At 38.6% G+C, this 27,118-nt stretch overlaps 1 long non-coding RNA gene and 1 pseudogene across 1 annotated transcript in view; both read right to left on the bottom strand.

Annotated features, from left to right (window-relative positions):
- Positions 1 to 249: 249 nt before the first annotated feature.
- The window catches only part of LOC119050945 (uncharacterized), a 37,950-nt gene continuing 11,081 nt past the window's right edge, over positions 250 to 27,118 (bottom strand). Inside the window, exons 2-3 of the long non-coding RNA XR_005082840.2 lie at positions 15,410 to 15,571; positions 250 to 918 (exon numbers count right to left, since the gene is read on the bottom strand). This is a non-coding gene — a long non-coding RNA (uncharacterized LOC119050945). The remainder of the gene's footprint in view (positions 919 to 15,409; positions 15,572 to 27,118) is intronic.
- On the bottom strand, positions 24,820 to 25,643 carry LOC119050943 (ribosome production factor 1-like; annotated as a pseudogene).

Below are 27,118 nucleotides of genomic sequence, written 5' to 3'. Positions count from 1 at the left end.
ACAGTTTCCTTCCTACCCCACTAGCTCCACCAAGCGATCAGGTGATTCTTCTTGCTGCCGACTTATTTCTGGGCACAAGAGCCCAAAGGGTCAATGAGACCCCTGCTGTCTCTGTGACAAAAGCAACAATGTGCATTGTTCTCAAGGATGCAATTTTGAACACAAAAAGGAGTCACAACCAAATACATGTAGTATAATTCGATTTTCACGTGAAGTTTAAAAACTTTTTATATAACATAGATACAGGATATATATGAAAAGTTTATTTCTCCAGATATTTATATAAATGACACCTAGGAATGTGAATATATATATAGCAAAACTATGTAGAAAAGTATGAAAATTACCAGCTAAAACATAAAATAATAGTTGTCTCTAAGTGAAGAGAGAAGGCAGTAGGACTGGTGAGGGACACCCGTGGGCCTTCCAAGGTCATGGTAATGTGTCATTTCTTAATCTCAGCTGTGGGCACACAGTTATGAGTTGCATCCATATTTTTTCCATTACACATCTTTGTATCTGTTCAGTATTGTTGAATTATACAGGTAGTAGGTTTTCTGTGATATAGAAAGATGAGTTAAATACAATATGCCTTCTAGGTGCTTGCTGTTTAGTGAATCAGATAGATATGTCCTTACATGATTATAGTGCAAAGCAGAGACTGAAGAGCAAATAGGAATCTTGCATATCAAGTAACATAAGAAGGGAGGACAGAAAGCTAAATGGGGCTCATTACGTGGTAGGGGAAGATTTGCAAAAGGGGTGGCATTGGAATTGGTGCCCGGAGGAAGAGCTTACACCATGGGATCTGATGATTCTGAGTCTTGGTGAGGAGAGTGCTGGATGGATCAGGGGCTGAGACTGGAAGTCATCAGTAGAGAACAGAGGATAGAGTAGTCATTGTAGACAGGGTTCCAGCTGAAAACACAAAAAAGATGAACATTTTTGTCTAGTTCACAATTGAATGCGACAATTTAGGGTAGGAAATTTAAAATAAAAACACTAATTGTGAGTGATAATTTACTCACATTTCTTCTTTTATAGAAAGGCTCTGATTGGAAGGCCAACACTGTTCTATTCTTTTTTTTATTTTAATCCCCACCCAAAAATACATCCATTGATTTCAGAGAAAGAGGAAGGGAGATAGAGAGCATGAGAGAGAGTGACATCAATGCGAGAGAAACATCAATCAGTTGTACCCCGGTAGGGAACTGAACTGCCAACCTAGGCATGTTCCTGATGGGGAAATTGAACATGTGACTTATTGGTTCATTGGACAACACTCCAATCAACTGAACCACATAGGCTGGGGTACTGTGCTGTTTTTAAACATCCACAGATAGGAGGCAATCTATTCTTAGATAAAATTTGAAAGCTGGTGCTCAGGCGAAATTCTTGCCCTAATAACCTGGCTAGTGAGGAATAAAGCTGGATGTATATATTGAAAACTTGCATTGTAGAGCTTTGAACTGCAAGACCAACCCTTGTCCTCTGGAGAGGAAAATATACCTAGTAACAATATCATCTCTATATCAGCAAAAATATTGGTACATGGGATATTTGAAATTTTACTGCCTATGTTTCCTCTATGTACAGATAGCCTGTAGACATATGAAAAGATACTCAACATTACTAGCCATCAGATAAATACAAATTAAAACCACATTGAGATATCCCCTCACACCAGTCAGAAAGGCCATCATTAGTAAATCAACAAACAATGGCTTTCAGTCAAGATAGAGATGTACATAAACACACTTTGCCACCTTGCATGACTACAGTAAAATTTACAACTGGACTACAAAACAAATAGCACCCAGATTCATCAGAAAATTGAGCTGCATGGAAGTCCAACAACAAAGGAATTAAAGAAGCCACATTCATCTAAATAGGTAGGACAGGTGGAGATGCAGAGACATGCGAAGAGGTGCACAGAAAGGTGCAGAGAGGGTAGAGAGGTGTGGATACATGGAATGGGAAGCCCCACATTCACATGTGGTAGATAAAAATTAGGAGGGATACCTCAGGAGTAAGTGATCCCAGCCTCAGACCAGACCACTGAACTCAGGGGTTCAGTGCCAGGAAGATAAAACCTTATAACTTCTGGTGGTAAAACCAGTGGGGGTTGGGGAAGTGGAATAAACTGCAGGAGTCTCAGAAGACTCCTCTTAAAGGACCTGCAAAGCTCTTAGGACCTACATAGACCCACCCTCTCTGTGATTCAGCACCAGGACAACAGCTAGAAAGGCATCAGAGGCATATGGGGAGAAAGTGAAGTGACAGGCAACAGGGAAAGTGTCAGGAGACAGCTTCCCTTTGGGCAAATCTCCAGTGGCCAGGCAGGCAGTGGCATTGTCCCTTCACCAAGTCCTCCAAACACAGAGCCACAAAGCAGTGAAATGGGTTGCCTTGCCATGGCAATTTCTTAAGGCTCCACCCCATACAACTGACAGGTATGCTTTTCTGTAATAGGGTCCACTACTAAGACAGAGAGTCAAAGCAGCTCTACCTAATACAAAAAAACAAACACAGGGAGGCTGCCAAATTGAAGAGACAAAGAAATATGACCCAAACAAAAGAACAGGACAAAACTCCAGGAAAAGAACTAAACTAAATGGAGATAAGCAACCTATCAAATGCAGATTTCAAAACACTGGATATCAGGATGCTCAAAAAACTCATTGAGTACTACAACAGTATAAAAAAGACCCAGGCAGAAATGAAGGTTACATTAAATAAAGAAAAATCTACAGGGAAGCAACAATGAAGGGGATGAAGCCAAGAATCAAGTCAATGATTTGGAACATAAGGAAGAAAAAAGCATTCAATCAGAACAGCAAGAAGAAAAAAGAATTCAAAAAATGAGGGTAGACTAAGGAGCCTTTGGGACATCTCCAAACATAACCAACATCCGAATCATAGAGGTACCAGAAAGAAAAGAGGAAAAGCAAGAAATCAAAAACTTATTTGAAAAAATAATGAAAGAAAACTTACCTAAATGGTGTTGGAAATAGAAATAGAAGTTCAGGAAGGACAGAGAGTCTCAAACAAGGTAGACCCAAAGAGGACCACACCAAGACACATCATAATTAAAATGCTAAAGGTTAAAGATAAAGAGAGAATCTTAAGAGCAGCAAAAGAAAAGCAGGTAGTTTTGTACAAAGGAATTTCCATAAGACTATCAGTTAATTTCTCAAAAGGAACTTTGCAGGCTAGAAGGAACTGGCAATAACTATTCAAAGTGTTGAAAAGCAAGGATCTACAGTCTTAATTACTCTATCCAGCAAAGCTATCACTGAGTACTGAAGGACAGATAAAGTACTTCCAAGACAAGGTAAAACTAAAGGAGTTCACCATCACCAAGTCATTATTATATGAAACATGAAAGGAAACTCTATAAGAAAAAGAAGATCAAAACTATGAACATTACAATGGCAACAAATTCACGGCTATCAAGAATGGAATCTAAAAAACAAACTAAGCAAACAAGTAGAGCAGGAGCAGAATCATAGATTTGGAGAATGTTTAGAGGGTTATCAGCTGGGAGGGGGAAGGGGAAGAATGGAGGGAAGACTTCAGGGATTATGAAGGACAAATTGGTGGGTATGAAATAGACAGGGGTATGTTAAGAACAGTATAGAAAATGGAGAACTTATAGGTATGACCCATGGACAGGAATTAAGGTGGGATTGCTGGAGAGAATGGGGATATTGAGCAAGGGGGCCAAATGGGAAAAAATTGAAACAACTATACTAACATAATCAATAAAATAGAGATTTATTTAAAAGTAAATCAGCAAAAAAGTGCTGGCAAGAGTGTGGAGAAAAGGGAATCCTAGTGAACTTTTGGTGGGAATGCAGACTGGTGCAACCACTGTGCAAAACAGTATGGAATTTTCTCAAGAAATTAAAAATGGAACTGCCTTTTGACCCAGCAATTCTTCTGCTGGGAATATACCCTAAAAGTTTTGAATCATCAGTTCAAGAACTCACACACCCTAATGTTCACAGCAGCATAATTTACAATAGCCAAGTGCTGGAAACAGCTCAAGTGAGCATCAGTAAATGAGTGGATCAAAACTATGGTACATTTACATAATGGAATACTATGCAGTAGAAAGAAAGAAGGAACTCCCACCTTTTGCAATAGCTTGGATGGATATGGAGAACATTATGCTAAGTAAAATAAGCTGGATGGTGATTGACAGATATCATATGATCTTATTAGGTTAGGCTGGAATTAGATAAAATTAGCAAGGAGGAACCTGAGGCAGGCACCAGACGGTCTCAGCAAGGGAGATAGAAAAATTAGAGAAAGTACAAAGAGTGCTGAACGAGATATACTGCCCGTGTATGACCTTGTCTTTGCATGGCCTTGTCTTTGCAGAAAAGTATCCATTGTAGTAAGCAGAGATGTGTGTGTGTTCTCTCAAAATAGCCAATTGCTAACAGCTACGTCTGCTTCTGTATTTGCTTGCTTGCTTGTTTGCTCACCCCAATAAAAACCCCAGGCTGTAAGCGCCAGGTGTGACTCTCATCTGCAGCCATCTTGGCACCGTGTCTCCGGAGACACCCCGGGAGTTCCCCCCTGCGCAGGTAAAAACTTTGAAACTTTGGCCAATAAAGTTCCATCATAAACTCCTGAAGGCTTCCGACATTTGTTGCTTGTATTGGGGTATGTTACAATCTCACTTATAAGAGGAATATAATGAACAAAATAAACTAACAAGCAAAATACAACCAGAGGCATGGAAACATGGAACAGATTGACAGTGACCAGAGGGGATGGGGGAAGGGGATAATGGGGGAAAGAAGGAGAAGGGACTAGTCAAATAACATATGAATAATTCATGGTCATAGACAACAGTGTGGGGATTGACTGTGGGGGTGGGAAGTGGGCTGGGCAGAGGACCACAAAAGCGGAAAAAACTGGGACAACTGTTATAGAATACCAATAAAAAATTAAAAAATAAAATTATTACTACATATGTGAGAGTAATAAGGAAAGGGTGTTATTCACAAAGAAAAAATTTTTATGGACTCCTTCTTTTAGGAGTTACTTGTGCTCCATTATAGTCCTTGAACTTCCAGGGATTGGTTGTGATGGCCTAACATGATCAATAAATTGGCCAATAATTCATCCCAGGTCGCTGGAGTGCATCATACTTTGCATTTTGTGAGTGAAAATCCTCTTAAACTGTCACTTGTAACTTTGGTTTTATTCCAAATCCAATTAACATGTTAAAATACAATGGCTTTGGAGATTTCTGAGTTGAATTAGGGCCATTACAAACAGAATGTCCAACAAGCCAATTGTGATGTTTGCCACAGACTTTTGAAATAAATAGCGGGTATTATGACAGTTCTAGTAGCTGAAAGCCTGAATTATAACTTTGGTTCTGCCATTGCCTGGCCATGGGAATTTACACAAAACACTTCACCTCTTTGAGATTAGAATCTTTATTTAAATAAGGGAAACATCGCAGCTCCACCTCTGGACTCCATAGGGTTCTTGTGAAAATCTGAAATGAAAGTAGTATTTGTTTGACAGCTAAGAGGTTCCACAAAATATGCAGGTATTATTTTTCCTAACTAAACAACTTAGGAAATTAATTTCCTTTTTCAGTTTTATAAAGGTAAATGGATATAAAATAAACAGTACATGTATAAAATATAATCTGATAAAATTTGGCATATAGCTCTGGACAGTTGGTTCAGTTGGTTGGAGTATTGCCCTATACACCAAAAGGTTGCGGGTTTGACCCCTGGTTGGGATGCATATGGAAGACAACTGATTGATGTCTCTCTCTTTCTCAAATCAATAACCATATGTGGAACCTAATGAACAAAGCAAAAAAATGAGCAAAATAGAAACAGAGGCATGGAAACAAGGAACAGACTGACAGGGACCAGAGGGGAGGGGGATAAGGGAGGAAAGAAATAGAAGGGCATAGTTAAAGAACAAGTGTAAATGACCCATAGACATAGACAACAGGGTGGGGACTGACTGTGGGGGAGGGTGAGACCAACGGGGGAAAATTAGGACAACTGTAATAGAATGATAAAAATAACAGAAAATCAATACACATATCTTTAGGTGAGGATTAACAAAGTTTGGCATATATATATATGTATATATATATATATATATATATACACACACACGTGCATGCATGCACTCATATACACAGATACACACACACACATATATCCCTCAAAATTTCTTTATATCCCTTGTTAATCTCCCTGGTTCCTTCCTCTCACCACATAATCAGATAATCAGTGATGTGCCTATAGATGTGCCTTCTGTCACTATAGATTATTTGCACACTCAGGAATATTATAGAAATGGGATCATAATGTATACACTCTTTTATGTGTATGGATTCTTTCACTCAGCATAATTATGTTCATATTTATCTATGTTGTTTTAGATATCAATAATTTACTTCTTTTTATTGCTGAGTATTATTTTTATTGCTGAGTATTATTCCATTATATGGATATGTTCCAATCTGTTTATCTTTTCACTGATTGATAAACACTTGGGTTATTTCCAGTTTTTGGTCATTATGAGTAAATCTTCTATAAATAATCATGTATAATTTTCTATAAACATATGCACTCATTTATCTTAGGAAAATTCCTAGGAGTGAAATGATTGGATTGCATAGAAAGTGTATGTTTAAGTTTTTAAGAAACTGCAAAATTGTTTTCCAAAATGGCTCTTCCATTTTATAGTTTCACAAGCCATGTACAAAAGTTGTGGCCAACTCTTAGCATGGTTGGACTTATGAAATTCAGCTATTACACTGGCTGTATAGTGGTATCTCATTGTGGTTTTAATTGTATTTCCCTGATAGCTAATTTGCTTAACATGTTTTCACATGCTACTATGCTATGCACATATCTTTGAGTGAAATGTCCAAGTATTTTGCTCATCTTTAATTGGGTTGTCTATTTTCTTATTACTGTATTCTGAGCATTTTTGTATTACCTGGTTATAAGTCCTTCATCACATGTGTGGTTTGTAATTATTTTCTCCCAGTTTCTAGTTTGTCTTTCATTCTTTCAACAGTGTCTTTCAAAGAATAGAACTTAATTTTTATGAAGTTCATTTTATCATTTTTTCCTGTATGAATTGTATTGTATCTAAGAAGACTTTGTTTAAATCAGGATTACAAAGATTTTCTCCTAGCTTTTTTCTGTTAGTTTTGTAGTTTAAGATATTACATTTGGTTCTAAGGTGAATTTTTATATATTGTGTGAAGTATAGAGGTATTTTTTTCCTCTTTTGTTTCTCTTCTTTTTCTTCCTCATATCTTCCCTTCTTTCCTTCCTTCTTTCTTTCTTTCTTTCTTTCTTTCTTTCTTTCTTTCTTTCTTTCTTTCTTTCTTTCTTTCTCTTTCTTTCATTTTTGTCTATGATACTCAATTGTTTCAGCATCATTTGTTGAAAACATTACCCTTTCACCATTAAATTGCACCTTTATTAAAAATCAATAAATATACGTTTGTATATATTCAGACTAATTCTGGAATCTGTATTTGTCTATTTGTATATCAAGACTATACTCTTTTGGTTACCTTAGCTCTATAATGTCTTGAAATCAGTTAGTATAAGTTCTTCAACTTTGTTCCTTTTCTTCAAAATTGTTTTTGTCCTTTGCATTTTCACATAAATTTTAGAATTACCTGGTCAATTTCAATAAGAAATCTTGCTGGGTTGTTTGTTGAAATTTATCAAGTTAGAGATCATTTGGGGGAAAAACTGAAATTTTAATAAGGCCAAATCTTTTAATTCGTGGAAGTAATTTTCTCTTAGCAATGTTTTGTGTGTTTAATTTATTCATTTATTTTAGTTTTTTAATCCACCTGATAATATGTTTACTGACTTGAGAGAGAAAGAGAGGAAGAAAGGAAGAAACAGAGAGAGAGAGAGAAACATCAGTTGGTTGCCTCCCATACCTAGGTTGCTGGGTCAAACTCTCAACCTAGGTATGTACCCTAGTGGGGGATTGAACCTACAACCTTTTTGTGTATGGGACAGTGCTCCAATGAACTGAGACATCCAGCCAAGGCTTTGTATTCTTTAATGCACAATTCTTATACATATTGTAAATGATGTCTTTTGTTTAACTTAAATGTATAATTGTTTGTTGCTAGGATATAAAAATAAACCAATTTTTGCACATTGATATTGTATCTTAGAACTTTGGTAAACTCACTAACTAGTTGTTTTAGGTGTTTATATATTTTGTAGAATTTTCTACACGTTGTTTGTGAATAGACTATTCCCTTCTTCCTTTCTTATCTAGAATATTTTTCTTTCTCTTCCCTCTGTTACTGCATTGGCTAGGACCTGTACTTCAATGTCGAATACAAGTGGTGAAAGTGGACATCTTTTCCTTTCTATTGATCTTAGGGAGACATAATTTAGTCTTTAACTATTAAATACAATGTTAGTTATAGGTGTTTTGTAGATGCTTTTTATCAGGTCAAGGAAGTTTCCTTCTATTTCTAGTTTGCACAGAGTTTTTATCAGGAACAGATGTTGAATTTTGTCAAATAATTTTCTTCACCTATTCAGATGATTATGTAGTTTTTTATTTTTAGTTTGTTAATTATGAATTATACTGATTGATTTTCCAATGTTACATTAACCTTGCATTTTTGCAATGAACATGCTGTATAATTTTTTTTATACATTGCTTCATTAAATTTGCTACATTTAAAGAATTTTTCAACTACGTTCTTGAGGGATATTGGTCTGTAGTTTCCTTTTCTGTAACACATTTGTCTGGTTTTGGTATCTGGGTAATGCTGGCCTCTTAGATTGGGTGGTTAAGTATTTCCTCCTCTACAATTTCATTGAAGAGTTTATGTAGAATTGGTATTATTTGTTCCTTAAATGTTTCATACATTTTAACCAGAGAGGTGAGTGCTACATAGAGAGAGAGAGAGAGAGAGAGAGAGAGAGAGAGAGAGAGAGAGAGCGCTCTGGAGATCTGCAAGGAGAAGGCCTCCATTCTGCAGCAGAGTCATAGATTTTCTTGCTTCTCTGCCAACCTAGTGTTTTCCGATTGGATAATAATAACATTTTAAATATTACCTTATTAGAGTCTGGGTATTTTGTGTTACTATAAATATTTTTTAAATTTTGTTCTGGAATGCCATTTATTTCCTTGAAAGGGATTGGATATTTCTATGATTTGCTTTTAACCTTTATTGATGGGGTTCAAGCATATCTCGCTTTAAAGCTGTTCTACTACTGAGGCAATGTCATATGAGTATTTTACCTGACGTAGCATACATCACAATGTATTTCCACTCTAGAATCCAAACTACTGCTGGTCCCATGAGCTGTCATTTCTATAATCTTTTTAGATGGTTCTTTTACTGGCCTTGGATAGTTTCCTTACATGCACACACTGATCTTTGTCAACTTTAGACTGGAGAGGGACCCTTTGCAGATCTCCAGAGTTTTCTCTTTATGAAACTCTTACCCGCTGCCCTAGTTCTCTGTCCTGTAAATTCCAACATCTTTGGCCTCCCCATACTCCCAGTATTGTCCCCTGAACTCAGGGAGACTGCCCAGACATTCTCAGTTGTGCTTCAAGCAGTGAGCAGGCAGTGGTAGGGCTACCTTGTTTGTTTCTCCTGTCTTTGGAATCACTACACTGCACGGATGTTGAATGTCTGAAACTCATCACTTCATGTATTTTGTCATGTTTTTTCAGAGATCCCATCTTGACTACAAGTGAAAATCTAAATATCACTACCTACACCAATTTTGATTTCCTTGATTCCATCTTTTCTGCTTGCCTTTTCACTTCTAATCTGATCTTAGGATTTCATTAAATCCAAGACATATTAAATGGGAATCCAGGGTTTGGAGGAAAGAAGGAACAGGAAATTAATAAAGTTAAAGAAAAACTTCTTTACTGGTTCCACCTACCTGTATGGCATGCTACAAAAATCAAACAAACAGCTTTTCTGAGACTTCAGGATTTCTCTGTGAAAGAGAAGACACCCAATTTCTTTTGCTTTTTGCTTCTTCCTTCATTTATTTTCCATGTTTCTTAAAAACGTATTTCCCCAACAAGACAGCTATGTCTGCTACTTGGAAGATACGTATATCTGTTATCCTTCCCTTATGGCTACAGGCTTTCTGGGGCTGCCTACTTAATAATTCAGCTCTGATTTGAGAAAAATGGTAAAGCTATTATCTGTATCCACATAAGGATGATCTTACAAAACCTGACTGTTATGCTCATCTCAGTTCAATTATGTGTTCTGTTTTCCTCAATTTGCTGATGCTTTATTTATGTCGGGCACATGGGCTGCTGCACCGGCCAGTTAGAGCATAACGTTGTGCTACATTTGTGTCACACATTTGCTGGACAGTGAGAGGCTGAAGCTTAGAGGTTCAAGGAAATATCAACCTGTGATGTGCAGCTCAGCTATGCTCCTCTGTCTTCCAAAAAATCACCACTTTAAATTGATCTGTCATTTTCAAAACCACAGTCCTAATAAATATTTCATTAGAGGGTGCCACCAGATTTTACCTGGACATATTAATCTCTGAAGACTCCAAATCTGATCTAAATCTCAGATTTTGGACTACTTTTTGAACTTCCAACCAAATCAAAAGGTACCTTATCATTAATATAAGCCTAGCCAAGTAAAGGGCTCTGTATTCCCTTTAGAGGTAGGCATGATGCCCAGCCATGCCGTTTCATGTGAAAAGGAAACCTAAGAAGTTGTTTAGAAGGAATACAGACAAACACTTGTCAAGTCTGTACTTAGTGGGAACCTATAAAGCGCATGGGCCAAGGATATAAAGAAGAAAACTTCTCCATCTGTTCACACTGGGCTACAATGATCTTTAATTGTGTTCTTTGTGTTTATGTACCTTGTCTGTCTCCTCTTTGAAGATGAGACTAGAATATGTGGCTTTATGTGACTGGTGTGATGCCAGGGTAGTGCTCAAAGACATAGCTTTGCTCAAGAATAACCCAGGTGCCTGTCTGCACATGTTGTCTCCCTTTCCTGAACCAGCCCAGACAGATAACCATTTCATCTCTTATTTGAGCTCAGGAAAAGCACTACCAAGCGTGGTCAATTAGTGAACACTGGGCAGCAGAAAGGTAAGAGGTGTGTTAGATCATGAGCTCTTCACCAAACACCCAAATTTCCACTTAGACACAGTAGTCTCCAAAGTGATGTCTCAGCTGCAGAGTGGCTCTTCTGTCACCTCTCATCCCCCCATTAACCCACACCAGGTTCCCTGGCTTCTCTCCCCTCACTCTGAGACTCTTTCTCAGACAGATCTTCAAGTGCCTTTTTCTTCTATAATGGAAAGAAATGCAGCATTGAAACAACAACTAATCCCCCCTCTGACTTATTTTATCACTGTTGCTCAGCCAAACTATGAGCTTTCCAGGTAATAGGCTCCAATTTTTTCAGAGGGCGTATTGGTAGCCACCTTCTGTTACTTATTCATTTCCTTTGAATCTCACTTTTAATCCAAGAACATTTTCAAAATATTATATTTAAACATGTATAGTCAGTGATTTCCCCCCAAAGAATTCTGATGGAATAAATCTTCTCCATCACTTTACATCAGAGTTCAAAGTTCAAGGACAAATCCCTATGAGGTGGAATGACCAGAGAAAGCTAAAGGTGAAGGTAGGGGTAGAGTTAGACCTTTACACAGGAATAGGCTAAATGGGTGAGGAAGAAAAGGGAGATGATTTCAAGCTATTTTCTGAACTTCCAAGCTATTCATATGTTGTCTTACTAAGTAGAAGCAGGACAGAAGGAGCTGACAGAAAGAGTTGCATATTCTTAGCACATTTTTCCATGGTGAATTGGCTCTGATGACTTCTAAGTCATTTAGGACCACATCAAATTTGCATCCAGAGGGGACCTAGAGTAGAATATATGGGAGAGAATGCATGGACAAGGGGATGTGTTTCATGTCATGATGACCATTGCAGTAAAAAATCTCCTGAACAGATCTGTTATTTCTCCTGCTATATTGCAGCATCACATTACATACAGGAATCAAACTATAAAGTTAGCATGAAAGACAAAAATGACATAGATAAAATTATATGCACATACTCACACTCATTCACATTCAACACACTAGCACTCATTCACACTCAGTTACTTATGCACATGGAGACACACACATTTTATAAAGGTGCCATAAATATGCCCAGAATGGCTAATTTTTTCCTGCAGCATTGAAGTAGAAAAGCAGGAATGCCAAAAATGATCACATGGTGAATTCAAAGCATGGTGCAAGGTGGGCAGCTAGTTAGCAAATATCTCCCACTTCATTTCAGTGTTAAACATCAACCAGATATATGAGGACAATTGATCTGAAAAATTTAAATCACTTTTTACTGTTCAGCTACAGTTGACATACAATACTAAGCTAGTTTCAGGTGTGCACCCCAGTGGCCAGATATGATGCAACATTCTAAGTGATCATCCTGATAAATCCTGTACCCATCTGACACCATGCATAGTAACCAGAATACCATATTTCCTATGCTGCATTCCGCATCCCCATGACCACTCTGCAACCACCAATCTGTACCTTCTAATCCCTTCATTTCTTTCATCCCAGCCCTCAAAACCTTGCTATCTGGCAACCGTCAAAATGTTCTCGGCACTCATGAGTCTTTTTCTGTTCTGTTTGTTTATTTTTTTAGACTCAGTTGTTGATAGACATGTATTTAAGGTCATATTTTATTGTTCATAGTTTTATCATTTTTCTTTTCTTCTTCTTTTTAAAGAAGATCCTTAACATTTCATGTAATACTAGTTTGGTTGTGATGAAGTCCTTTACCTTTTTCCTGTCTGAGAAGGTCCTCAGACATCCTGCAGTTCTAAATGATAGCTCTGTTGGGTAGAGAATCTAAAGTTGTTGCTTTTCATCATTTTGAAAATTTCTTTCTGATTTCTTGTCTGCATAGTTTCTGTTGAGAAATCAGCTGACAGTTTTATGGGAGCTTCCTTGTAGGAAACTAACTGCTTTTCTTTTGCTGCTTTTATGTTTCTTTCTTTGTCTTTAACCTTTGGCACTTTAATTATGATGTGTCTTGGTGTGGGCATCTTTGGGTTCACCTTGTTTATGACTCTCTGAACTTCCTGGACTTTTATGTCTATTTCTTTCACCATGTTAGGGAAGTCTTCTGTCATTATGTTTTATCAAGTTGTCAATTTCTTTTTCTTTCTCTTCTCCTTCTGGCAACTCCATGGTGCAAATGTTGGTATACTTGATGTTGTCCCAGAGGCCCCTTGCACTATCTTCATATTTTTGGATTATTTTTTCTTTTTGTTGTTCTAATTGGGTACTTACTGCTTTCTTATATTCCAAAATGATGTTTTGATTCTTGGCTTCAACCACTCCACTGTTGTATCCCTGTAATGTATTCTTCATTTCAGTTAATGTATTACTCATTTCAGACTGGTTCTTTGTATGTTTTCTGTCTCTTTGGTAAAGTTATCACTAAGTTTGTCTACTCTTTCCTTAAGTTCATTGAACATCTTTATAACCAGTGTTTCAAATTCTGCATCTGGTAGATTGTCTCTATTGTGTGTAGTACTTTTACTGGAGTTTTGTTTTGTTCTTTCATTTGTTACATGTTGCTTTGTCTTCTCAATTTTTGTGTCTCTTTGTGTTTGTTTCTATGCATTAGATAGAGCTGCTATGTCTCCCAGGCTTGGTATAGTGGCCTAACATAGTAGGTATCCTGTAGGGTCCAGTGGTGCAACCTCCTTGTTCACCATTCAGCTGAGCTAGGCACTCTAGGTGTGACTTTCCCCCATGAGTGCTGTGTACACCTTCCTCCAGTAGTTGAGCCTTGATTGCTGTTAGCACATTGGTGGGAAGTGTTTATTCCTATCCTGGTTGGCTGCAAGGACTGGCTGCAACCACCATGGAGGATCAGCTATGCAGGGGCCCACCCCAAGAACTTACTTCACAAGGCTATGGTGCCTGCTGAGTCTTCCCCTTGAGTGTGTCACTTGCAGAGGTAGTTGGGAGGTACTTTGATGTGGTCAGAAGCTCTCTGCTAGGTGTACTGGCTCAGAGCCTCCCAGAAGGTGCAGACCATGGTCAACCACTACCTTTGTTTTGCCCAGGGCCACCCAGCATGAGCTAAAAAGCAATATGCAGATGGCTGTTACTTGTGCTGGGCTTGGAGGTACCCAGGAGAGGCCAAGCTGAGAACCAAGGCTGGCTATAGCTAGTGCCAGGTTGGGGCCACTTATTGAGAGGTATGGGGCATGCTAAGGCCAGATGCTGCTTGTTTGAGAGATTTTAGGAAAGTCTGAAGCATGAACCAAGATATGTCATTTGTATGGAAAAGCCACTGGAAACAGCTTTAGTGGGCCGACAAGTTGGTGGGGTGGGGTCTCAGGGAATCACCAGGGTGAAGCCAACAGTGATAGGTGCGTTGATGAAGACTCACACATAGTGCCTGCTTGCTGGCTCCATGGGGGAAGCACTTGGAAAAGAAACAATGGCCTCTGTCAGCACCTCTGTCCCAGAGCAAACCACCTCACGCTTCTAGCTTTCACCCTGTTGCCAGACACCTTAGTTCCTCTCCTCATGTTCCTTGCACCCCTTGAGCTACCAACCCAGCACCAGAAACCAGAGGGAACTCATTCCCTCACACGTAAGTATATTCGTGGACCCCTTAAGGCCAAATGCCTGGGACTCCAGAAGCCTCTGTCTCACTCAGCCGCAATCCCTGATGGTCTTTATAGCCAGAAGTTGTGAAGACCTCTGTTTCCAACATTGGATCCCTGGTCTGGGGTCCTATTGTAGGACTGGGACACCTCTTTCCTCAGGGAGAACCTCTGCAGATGAGATATCCTTCCCAATTTTTATAAACCAGACATGGGTGTGGGATCAGCCTGTTCCACCGCCTCTCCTATTAGTCTCCATGTGGCTGCTTCTTTATATCACTACTTGCAGGACTTAGATTTAGTTAGATTTCAGGCAGTTCTGAGCAATGGTTGTTCTGTAGTATTGATAGGGTTGTAGGAGGCTTCCAGTGCTGCCGTCCGTCACCTTGACTGGAAAGATCTTTCAGTTCTCCAAAAATTGCATCCTATCCTTGAACAGAACATTCAGATTATAAGCAAGAAGTGAGCACTCCATATCTGCATCTGCACTTACCCTTTTGTGTTGCACACATTTACAGAAAATCATTAAATAATGCTTTCTAATAAAATACTAAAATAATAATTTAAAGCAGGAGGTCTTTCCATTTAAATTAAAATCACTAGTTAATAAATATCCAAGGTAAAGAATATATTCAATTATGAGGGGGAACCCCCCCAAAACCCAGAACTTATTAATAAAAAAAGTATATTTATTCTTACATGTTTAAACTTCAGTGACCTTCAAAGTACTCTCCATTTGATGCAATACATGTATTGAGACATTTTCCATTGCTCAAAACAGTTTTTAAATTCATTGATCCTGATAGTGCTTCTGCCTCTTCCATGTCTGCAAAATGTTTCCCTTTGAGGACTTTTTTTTATCTGGGGAAATAAAAAAAAAGTTTCTTGAGGTAAGAGCAGGTGAATAGGAATGGTAGAACACAGGGGTCATGCCATTTTTGGTCAAAACTGCTGAATGCTTACTGCAGTGTGGGTGGATGTGCTTGTAAATCATCTATCATGAAATGGGCAAATTACTTGAAAGAGTCTTCAAAAAAATTACTGAAGGCCAAATACAGGCTCTCACAACACCAGCTGGTACACTAACACAAATGTGTTCCTAGAACACTCACCTAGCAGGAGAAGCCTATTCTACAAGGGGCCCACCTTCTAGAAGATAATTCCAGTTTAAGTGATATTCCATATCACTTACAAATTCCAATTTGTAAGTGACATGAATACAACTTAATTTATATTCCTAACTTCATTTTATGAATTCCCCAATTATAGTGCACAGGGAACCACTAAACCCTGAGTGAAAGTGAGTGTGGAGATTCTAGACTTAGGGAATTTGGGTCTCTAATCTTGCAACTTTCACAACATGCGCCATGGCAGCACCCTGTGCTAGATGCCTTGGAAGGAGCCCATTGCATGGCATGCAAGCATCTACAGACTCACATCTGCTTGACCTTAAAACCAGCTCAGAAAGCAACTCTAAGCAGTCCTTTAATTCAGACTTCAGAACCAAATCCTTTCTGGTGGTTCCATGGGGGAGTTTTTAAAAAATTTCTTGTACTAACAAACTTAGTTAACATATTTAGGGCAGTTAAGCATGTGTGAGGTTGTAAGCACTGGGAATGTACTAACTCAGCCTGAGGGACAGACAGGTGGTTTTACCAATTTTGTTTTAGACATGACAAGTCAAGGTTGAGAAAGCATAAATAAGTTGCTGAATGTACTATAAGAAAAAAAATGTAGAACTGGTATTAAAACTCAGATTTGTCAAAATCCTTTCTCTTAACTGTTACTTTATACTTGCCCAAACTAAATAGGTATGTGCTTAATATGAGGCAAGAACCAGAGTGACCAATTTTTGAAAAAGTGCAAAAATAACAATAATAACATATCTATAAAGTGTGGTTTATAATGAGTGATGACATTTGTTATCCTACTGAATTACTTCTAAGACCAGTTGTTGATGGCATCTTGTTTCTATTTTATAACAAAGAAACTGAAATTCAGAGGCCCGGAAAGAAAGCAAGTTGCCCAGGCAATGAGTGGAATAGCTGAGTTTGAGAGCCAAGTCTCCCTCATGCAAACTGAGTCTTCCATTCAGCACCCGACGTCATGATGACACATTTTCTCCAGTGTCTCCTTTATATTCCTGTGAGGAAAGGAAGGTTTGGAGGCTCCATATCCACACCCACTGTTGTGCACACCACCCAAATTCTCCCTTTGCCCCCAAAGCTCATGTTAATTGCAGGGAGGGCAGGCAGGCAACCATTCTCTTCATGGGGCGTCTTGGAGTTGCAGGCAGGCCACACTGGTGAACAGAATGTTTCTTCCTACTGACTAAAACTTGGAAAGTCAACCAATCACAGCTTCATTCCTTTTATTTCAAAGATTTAATTCTGCTTAGAGTACAATATCACTGGAAAGGGTAGTAGGTTAAAGTGTTTCCAGGAAAGCGCCATGAAGTAGTGAAATGGTGCTGATCCAGGTGTTGAGGACACTGGGATCCAGCCCTGGCTCTGCCATCAGCTGCATAGGTCTGTGGGCAGCACCACATCTCAGTTCAATTATCTACAAATAGAGAGGCAACAAACCAGACACCTGGGATTCCTCCCAGCATTAGCATGCTTGGTTTTTGTTAAGCTTTGTTGTACTTTGTTGATGTTTAGACTCTTCAATTGTTTTGAATTATGAAATTAGAATCAACAGTGGAAGAATACAGACTTCTGTTTGATGATGTACTTGAGTCTTTATGTCGATGGGTTAAAAATAATTTGCTTGGCGCAAAAAAGATAGTCGTGAAACATTTTGGCCAGACTTTATATAGAACTTGGCTGTTCTTCTAATTGAAGTTACTGAAAACAAAATCTTTCATGACTACTGTTCTAGGAAAAGATGATGCTATATCAACTTTATATAGAACTTGACTGTTCTACTTGTTGAAGTTGCTGAAAACCAAATCTTTTGTGAATACTGTTCTAGGAAAAGATGATGCTATGTCAACTTAATTAAGACTGCTGTCATGTTCCTATAAGGACTTTCAAAGATGATCATCTTCCCAAATCCCTCCCAGGGTTTACCCTCGGTGGTCATCAAACCCTATTTCTTTACATTTACTACATGCACTACCTTTATTTTCTTTTCACTTATCTCTCTTTTGCTTTCCATATATTTTATATTCCATCCACTTTCACTGTCTATTCTACTTTTTGGAAAAATGCCTCGGGCTTATTGTCTCATAGACTTTCAATACACATAAGAGTTTTATGGCATCACTGGGGCTAATCTAGCTAGTGGGTAGAACTGCTGCATCTGTTAAATCTGTGAAATGCCATTCTTGGGATTATGCTAAGCCTCGCAATTAGTTAATAACAATCATTACACTGCAAAAAGTCTGTTCAGCTCTCCAGTCAAGGCCCTCCCCCATCATCTACTGTTCTTCCTGGCTGCTGCTCAAGGGCAGTGTCTGTATCTTGGTGTCTCTTCATAGAAGATGCCAGAGTATGTTATACAGAGCAGTGGTGCTGGATTAAAGAAGAGACAGAGCAATAGGAACACTAGGTATTTAGTGTAATAAATACACACAAACAGATTGGAAAGCAAGAAATAAGAGAAGACCAAACAGGCTTAATTCCTCTGATGATGACTGCCTAGCTTTCCCAATGTACTTTTTAATTCCCATTTTGCTTGTCCCGATTTCTTTTAGATGAGCCACCTCTGTATTTTTATATGGGAAGGAAGAAGTAAGGCAATAAAAATGATAGCTGCCTTCATTTATTGAGCTCATCCTTTGAGCCAGACTCTGTGTTGAGGTATGTCCAGTCCTTATAACATTTCTTCAATTTTCAGAGAGAGATCTGTGGCTCTGGTCCCATAAAGGCAAAGCTGCTTCTCTCCTACTGTTTTTAAAACGAAGTAATTTTTTGAACTAGAAAGCAATTTATGAGAAAGTAATTCTCAAAGGTGAGAGTAGAAAACATGGACATTTTTACACATTTCAAAAGAATCAGGGTTTTGAAAAAAACATTCAAAGAAACAGAAATGTGACTCCCATACTACTGCACAAATATATATATAATTCCCAGGCTGTAAAGTTATATGTGAAATATACTCTCCCATTTATCATCCTTAGCTCTACCATTTCTACCTTTCCTACACCATTTTTACTAAAAGTCAACACAACTACTGTGAGGATGAACATGGCCAAGGGAGGTGACACATGAGAATATAAGAAATAAGCTCACATAGTGATGGCCATTCACTTTTTAAATAAGATATTTATTTATTTATTTATTTATTTATTTATTTATTTATTTATTTATCTTTAGAGGGGAAGGGAAGGAGAGAGGGAGAGAAATATCAATGTATGGTTGCTTCTTGTGTGTCCCCTGCTGGGAACTGGCCTGCAGCCCAGGCATGTGCCCTGATTGGGAATTGAACCACAATGCTTTGGTTCACAGGCCCGCATTCAATCCACTGAGCCTCATCACCCAGGGTCACTTTTAATAAGAGACATCTGCTTCCAGGTTTCTTTATACAAGGTCATGTGGCAGTGTGTCCTTGCCATGAGTGATGAAATGATGCAAAATTTTGTCCTGGGAAACAAAATCCCTCAAACAAGGTAACGTGCATCCCTTCGCTGCTGTTAGTAGGGTTGTTCCAAAGAGATGGGTGGGGTGTGACTGCTGGGGGGTGGATGGGCTGTAGGTGGGTCTGCTGCTGACACCTCCTCAGCTCTCCTGAGAGTTCACCTGTAAGCTTTTCTACTTAACAATACAGTTTCCCTACTTAGTACATTAATCCTTCATAATTACAAAAGAAAAGTGTGGCCAACATTTTGAAGTTCCTGAAACAGCTATTTTCCCCTCCTCCTCTCTGTCTCTTCCTCCCCCTCCCTTCTCTTCTCTCCTCTTTTCTTCTAATTCCTCTCCTCCCTTCCCCTCTCCCTTCCTCTCCCTTCACCCTTTCCTTTTTTATTTTTCTCCTTTTTTTCTGGGCTTTATTGAGTTACTTTTCAAATATTTTCTCTAGGCTTTTATAGAAAGGCTTTTATATCTTTCTTTTCCCTTTTTTAGTTTTTTAAAAAATATCTTTATTATACATGTTCTTAAACACTTCTCTACATACATTACAGAATGGGTGCCAAATCCACCCACTGACATAACACTGGTATATTCAATGCAGCCTGTAATAAAAGTTCTTAGAAACATCCTTATTACAAGTGTTCTCTTTTTAAATTGAGAACATTTACCTCATTTACTTTATTATTCTGTTTTGTATGTATAATATTCAATAAATATATTTATATCCATATATTTTTAACCATTTGAGAGTAAGTTGTAGACATAATGCCCCTTTGCTCATAAATACTTCAGTGTGCATTTCTATTTAAAAATGACATTCTGTTGTATACCCATAGTATGATTTTCAAAGCATCAAATAAACATGGAAGTAATACAAATATCTAATTCACAAACCTAATTCAAATTTCAGAATTGTTCCATTAATGTCCTTTTTAATTTATTTCTCAATAATATTTCACTGTTCATGCTATTATAGTTGTCTCACTTTTCCCCCTTTGCCCCCCTCCACCCAGCCCACCCCCACTTCTGTAATCAGTCCCCTCACTATTATCCTTGTCCACGGGTCCTTCATACATGTTCCTTGACTGGTCCCCTCACCTTCTTTCAGTCAGTCCCCGCCTCCCCCTCCCCTCTGGCAGCTGTCAGTCTGTTCCATGGTCCTGTGTCTCTGGTTCTGTTTTGCTCATTAGTTTATTTTGTTGGTTAGATTCCTCTTATAAGTGAGACTATATGTTTTTTTCTTTCACTGCCTGGCTTATTGCACTTAGCATGGTAATCTCCAGTTCTATCCATGCCGTCGCAAAAGGTAAGAATTTGCAGTAGGAAGAAAGAAAGAATTCAACTAATGTCCTCATAGTAAAATAGAAAAAATTTAAGTTTTCCTGGTTCAAGATTCAATTAAGAATCACACATTTTATGTAGTTATCATTTCTCTTTAGGCTCTTGCTATATGGAATAATTCCTTAGTCTTTCTTTTTTTACCTTTCATGATCTTGACCTTTCTGAAGAGTACAGGCCATCTTCATTGTAGAATGGTGCTCAACTGGGGTTTGCTCTGTTATTCATTTATTTATTTTTTGTGAGAATTTCCTCCTTTATTTTTTAGTTAGTAAAGTTAAAGGTGACAAAAGAAGATACTCTTCCTATACATTCATATCATGAATCTCTAATTTCTTACTTTTTAAACTGAAACTTTCCAAAACATGTTTTCGAATTGTATTTCCAAAGGCTTATTCATGTTTTATAATTAATTATTCCCATGAGAAAAAAAGGAAAGGCATAAAGGAAACTGTATAGCTTATGTATAATTTTATAAAATATATTATGAGTACATTTCTGACAGAAGAGAACTATTTTCAGTAGTCATGGTTGAGAACCAGATCCACTCTGCATAACTTCCTGTGTGTATTAGTTATTCATGCTGCATAACAAACCACTCCCAAACTTAATGGCTTTAAGCATGACTATTTTATTTCCTCGTGCTTCTTTGGATCATCAAGTTGGACTGGGCTCAGCTGGATGGTTCTGCTGGTCTGACCTGCAGTGTTCATAAAGCGGCAGCTATCTGATGGCTCAGTTGGGGTTGGATGGGCTTAGATGGCCTCGCTCACATCCCTGGTGGCTGGTGCTGGCTATCAGCTAGAGATCTCTTTTCTTATGGATTCTCACCCTCAAGGGAGCTAGACTGGACTTCTTCACATGGTGGAAACAGGGAGAGAGTGGAAGCTGAATGCAGATCTTGACAGCTTACTGAACTGCAGAAAACTGAATTCAGTACTTCTATTACATTCTTTTGGTTAAACTAAGTCCCAGTGTGGCCCAGATTCAAGGTGTCAGGATAGTCTCCACCTCTTAATGCAACATGCAGGAAAGGCATATCTTATAAGTGAACATGCAGAGTGGGAAGACCTATTACAGCCAACTTTGCAAACAATGTACCACAATGTCTGACAGCTGAAAGAACTTTCCACAAATTAGCTTCTGGTGCCAAGAACCACAGGACACTTTGGTACTGCAACATGACCTCTGGTTTTGCAACTTCATGTCACAACATTATTTGAGATGTACAGTGAGTGATAAGAATTATCCTAGAAGCTATTTTGACCTCAGGATGGCTAATAATAATGTAATTACCTATGGAAGTAATAAGAAGCATATAAATATATTCCACCAAGCCCAAACAAGATGTGTTGCTTATACAAATTTCCTTCATCTGAATTTCCAAAATGTTTAGATATTTTGATGCCATCTGAACCAAGAGGCAGTGTAATGAAGGGGAAGACAGTGTACTATAGCTAAAATGCCTCACTTTTACACATTTTATTTTTTAAATGCCACAACATGAACACATCAGTAAGGTCTCATCTGGTGCTTTGGGAACATCTGTGGCACGTGAGGGGCCCGAATTTAAGCTGTACCATCTTCACAGTAAACCTACCTCTGTCTGGGAGTTCCTCAGAACACCTCAGAATTAATACAGAGATGGGGCTCTTCTAAGACTACATGGAACCAGAAGCATCTGAGAGAAAATTTGGTTCTGCACCTGGATATCTCATGTGCTCACAAACGAATAGAGAAGATTTCAAGTGGCATAAGGTACCATTCTAGACTTACTCTTTTGGAGCATATTTGCTTCTCAAAGGGCAAATATATTTACAGGGATGTGAACTGAACCAAAAGCCAACACAAACTGCTCCAATTTACTGAATTGCAGACCAAATTAAATCCAAATATACAAATCTTTACAGAAGCCATGGACCATGGAAAAGGTTGTTTTTCTTTTCCTTTCAAAAAAACATGTTTTGCTTTCTCTCCCATAACGTTTTCATTAATTTGGTTTTTGAATTTTTAAAAGCTCTGTAGATAGAGTATGCATGATTTTCAGCCAAACTGAGCTGTGCAAAAAATAAATTTCTTGTTTTCTTAGAACCAAACTGAAGAGCTTTCTCAAGCTCTTATAGCTTCCTGGAAACTGAAAACTTACACAAAGCCATCCATATAAATGCAATTAAAGTAAGAGATGTGGCAGTAATTTGGGGTTTAAACTCAATCGAGTTTTAAAATTTCTCCTTCCCCACCCCTTGGTTGGTCCTGAGCTATCTGTTGGACTTGGTATCTCATAGGACAACCAGAAACGGGGTTGGGGGACCCACTCTACACTTTGTAGCCTCCAAAGTGGGAGGTTGATATCCCCTTACTTCTCAGTCCTCCAGGCAAGCCCTATCATTAGGCACTGAGCTGGGGCTGCAGGCAGTGCACAGGGATTTGGGATGATGTGAGCTCCAAGCTGGGGAATGCAATCCTGATGTAAGACCAAGTCTGGTACCCTTGAGAAAGAGCCTTTCATGCCTTAATGAAGCTGGCAAGGGGACAGGCACAAGAGATAAGAATATGTGACTCCAAGACAGGTATTAATGTGGAAATAAAGCTTACTTAGCTGAACACACATATGACTGCAAAAATGTAAGCCTTTTCAGTACTCAATCAAGACTTCTTCCAGTTCTTTTAAATTAAGAGATATTTAAAATCTATTACAATATTAAATAATTAAATTATGAGAAGGCCTAAAGGCAGGGTCATTAACCCTTGGGGACCTGTAGCCAAAGCCATGGGTTTTTCTAAATGTATGACACCAGAACAGTGAAATCCTCTTCAAACTTATGCTGAGCTGAATCACTATTACAGGCAGAGAAGTCATTAACTCAAGTCAAATAACTCTCTAAAGATGATCTATCCTGAGAAAAGTGACATTCCAAACATGTAATTTTCATCTCTTTTCTGTGATATTCAATTTCTCTCCTTCCTCTGCTCCATTTGCGGGAGCTTCTCTCACCCATTTGCATCCCTTCCTCCAGTCTTTTAAAAACTCTTGCGGGGCTGCTGGGCACAGGGCACATCCTGCTCCTGCTAGTTCTTCCCTTGCCACACTCAGCCCCAGCTCCCACATGACCAAACCAAGCTCCTGCTTCTGCATCTGACTGTCCCCACGCCTTGCAGAGCTTCCTCCTCCTTCTGTCTCTTCCTATTGCAACTCAGACGTATTTCCGTTACAGCATTTGTAACCTCATACTGAAATCCTTTGATAGATTTCAAGTAGGGATTCAGTAAGGACATGGAGTTGGCAATCATTTTGATGTTTCCTCAGCGACTTTCCCTTCTTTGCATACCTAGGACATTGCACCTGGCCTGGTACGTAGCAAATGCTTCACAAATGCTTGTTGAATGAATGTAAGGAACAAACAATGTGGTGTGAACCCACCTGGGCTTCCTCCCAGTTACTTTGTGGCAGCTGAAGTGAAGTTTTCAGTTGAGCTAGACCTTTTTATTTCCTATTCCATACTCCTCATACTGCTGCTTATTCCAGCTCAATTTTATTGCTTCTTCACTTTGTGAAAATTTTTATAATTGGCAACAGTGCTGACTTGAATTTTTCTTCATGATTAAAAATCCTTATTAATTGTGAAGGTGGCATCCATTATACTTTTGTATAACAAAATTTAAAAAATATTATTACACACAGTTATAACATTGGTAGAAATCAAAGAAGAAGGAAAAAAAGCCTCATCCACACACCTGACATACCCCATAATCAGTTTCTATCATTCTCTGTCTTTTTTCAGCTCTCGCCCATGTGCATATGTAATTTTTATATGGTTGAGATGATTTGCATATGTGTTTAAGTATAGAGGAATCTTAACTTGCTGCCTTTCAACTAAAGTATAATTACTTAGAGTCAAGGGACCACCAAGATGATGAGGTCTACGGTGATGATGATGACTGCCACTTAGTGGAGCTCCAACTCTGGGCCATTGTCATACACATTCATGTCTTCTTTCTTTTCTTTTTTTTTAGTTCTCACAAAAATGACTTTTATTTGTATTTCCTACAGAAACTGTGAGTGGTAATTCAAGGCACTTAGTAATTTTCCAGACACAAAAGAAGGGATATGGAATCAGTAAATGCCATTTTGAAGTCTTCTATCACAAATTCAAGATAGTCCTGCTCAGCAAAATCCAACACTATTCCTTTAGTACTTTATAAATGAAACTTTCTTCTTCTTGTACCCATTTCCTGGAGCCTATGGATCTATTCATATTCTCCATGCTTAGAACCAAAAGTCCCTTTCTGAAAAGATCTTAATTTTAAGGTTAAACATGGTCCAAGTTCCTGAATTCTCATTTTTTCCACTTCTGAATATGTACCTGTGAAATCTGAAGAAGATATAATCCCAAAGATTGTGGAATGTAGCAACCTCTCTTCCCATGCACTGAGGATTATGGAAAAAGAGAGATGCAAACTCTGTCCAACAGAATAATCCAGCTGTATCATAAAATTATTCAGAATTATTTCAGGTATGCATTCTGTGGGGTCCTTGCCTCTTGATTTTTACTTATGCAGACAAATACTGTTTATTTTAAAATGAGCAGTTGGTCCATTTGACAAGTGACTCAGAATTAGTCCATTTGGTATTTTACAATCTTCATTAATAATGTTCAGATCTGTGAAATCTCTTGAGATGTACCATGGAATACTTTTTTTAGCTTCTGTAATAAATACATGAGTTTGGTGTAACAGTGGAGAGCCATTACAGAGTCCTCCCATGAGGTCTCTCTGATGTAATGAGAATCTCAGGAGAAGTTTGTCTGTGAATAAAGAAGCAGATTCATCTGTAGCTTCATCATAAGCAACCTTTTCATCATCACTGTCCTCTGTGGTTTCATCCTACACTCACTGGTTGTTAATGGTCTTGGGTGTAGGCTTTGGTGGGGCCTTGTCACCAGGAGCCTTTCTTGCCTTTTCAGTTCTTTCTTAGCTGCCTGCTTTTTCTTCCACTTCTGCTGTTTCCGCCAAGTGAACATTACATGTCGCCACTATTTGTTCTTAATCTCTGAAATGGTGATGCCTGGAGGAGAGGCAGATGCTTTTGGGGGTTGGATCCCACACTCCGCTGCCCCATCCTCATTGACAGCAGCCTCCTGAGGTTCTTCACTGGCACCTTTCTTTCTGCTCTGCCCCCACCCCCCACTCCAGTTCTATTTCTAATCCCAAGAACAAATTCAGCAAGGCTGAAAACTTGCCTAAAGTCACAAAATTAGTAGAACAGTAACAGTAATAATATTTGTCATTGCTACTACTTAACAATTTACTATGTGCCTAGATTCAAGTTACCTGCTTCATCTCCTTTAATCCTCATAGCAATCACAAATTACTATTTTCTCCATATCTCAGAGAAGGAAACTGGGGTTTAGAGAGGCAAAGTCGTTGGCCCCAGATCACACAGCAAGAAAGTGACAGAACTGGGAATTCATCTTTAGCTCTCTGACTGCAAAGCCTGACTCATAACCAAGGATTTAAGACTAAAAGTGGAATTGATCCCACAGAACCCAGGGCTTCAGCCACTGTCTACTCTACCTTGTCTCCTTCACAGCAAGGTAGTTTCTTTTGCTAACAGTTTATGCCAAATCTGAAATTAGAACTGTGATAGGTCCTTGGAGAAGTTTCCAAATGAAATTCCAAGTTATTTATTGAACACCTAAGGTAAGTACACTATGCATATTTTATACTTTCTATCGAAGGGACACGTATCTCAAATAAGCATTGTACGGTTCACTTGACTGAACTTAGACCCTTCATTCTATTATTTATTAAGGCATTTTAAAGTTTATTATTCTAAAATGTCACAATAATTTGAAACTTCTTAGAAGGACATTTACTTTTCATTGAAACTCTTCTGCGTTAGTCTGAGAATGTTATGTAGAATCTCACTGCTCTTAAATTCACTGCCTTACTTCCCAATACAAACTTAATGTGCAGAAGGCTGATTTGGTTTTTGATTACTCTCTCGACTTTTAATCAAAGAATCTTTTAATTTCCTCTTTGCTCCACTGCCACTGGGGACGAAGTGTGCTGTGATGATCGGGCCCAAAGGAGCAGGCCTGTAAAAGCCTTCACTGGTTACTCAGCAACATGAGGACAAACAGGAAGAGGCAGGAAAGACTGAAGCCTGAGAACTAGGTTAGCCCAGCGGAGGGATTTCCCGGGAGGAAAAGGTGTGGAAGAGCACAATGGCTCTCTTCCTTCCTGGAGCCAGCCTATGGAAAAGTTCAGTTTTAATCTGTGATGATTTAATGAAATTCAATGGCCAGCAAAGGTAGGTTCAGTGTATTCTTGGAGCTGCCCCTGTGTTTGATTCTGTGAAACAGAAATCTGGAGATGTACCATCTGAAGGAGGAGCTGCTCTTGTTCAGATCCCAAATGGCCTTGCTGTGGGTTCTCTTTTCTTGGGTGAATAATGTGAGCAGTGTATTCTGCATAAATAGAAGTTTGGTACTAG

Source organism: Artibeus jamaicensis, unplaced genomic scaffold (genome assembly GCF_021234435.1).
Source record: "Artibeus jamaicensis isolate MK-2021 breed Jamaican fruit bat unplaced genomic scaffold, CSHL_Jam_final contig_354, whole genome shotgun sequence".
NCBI lineage: Eukaryota > Metazoa > Chordata > Mammalia > Chiroptera > Phyllostomidae > Artibeus > Artibeus jamaicensis.
The sequence above is the reverse complement of the archived record's forward strand: the minus strand, read 5'-3'. Positions and strand labels throughout refer to the sequence as shown.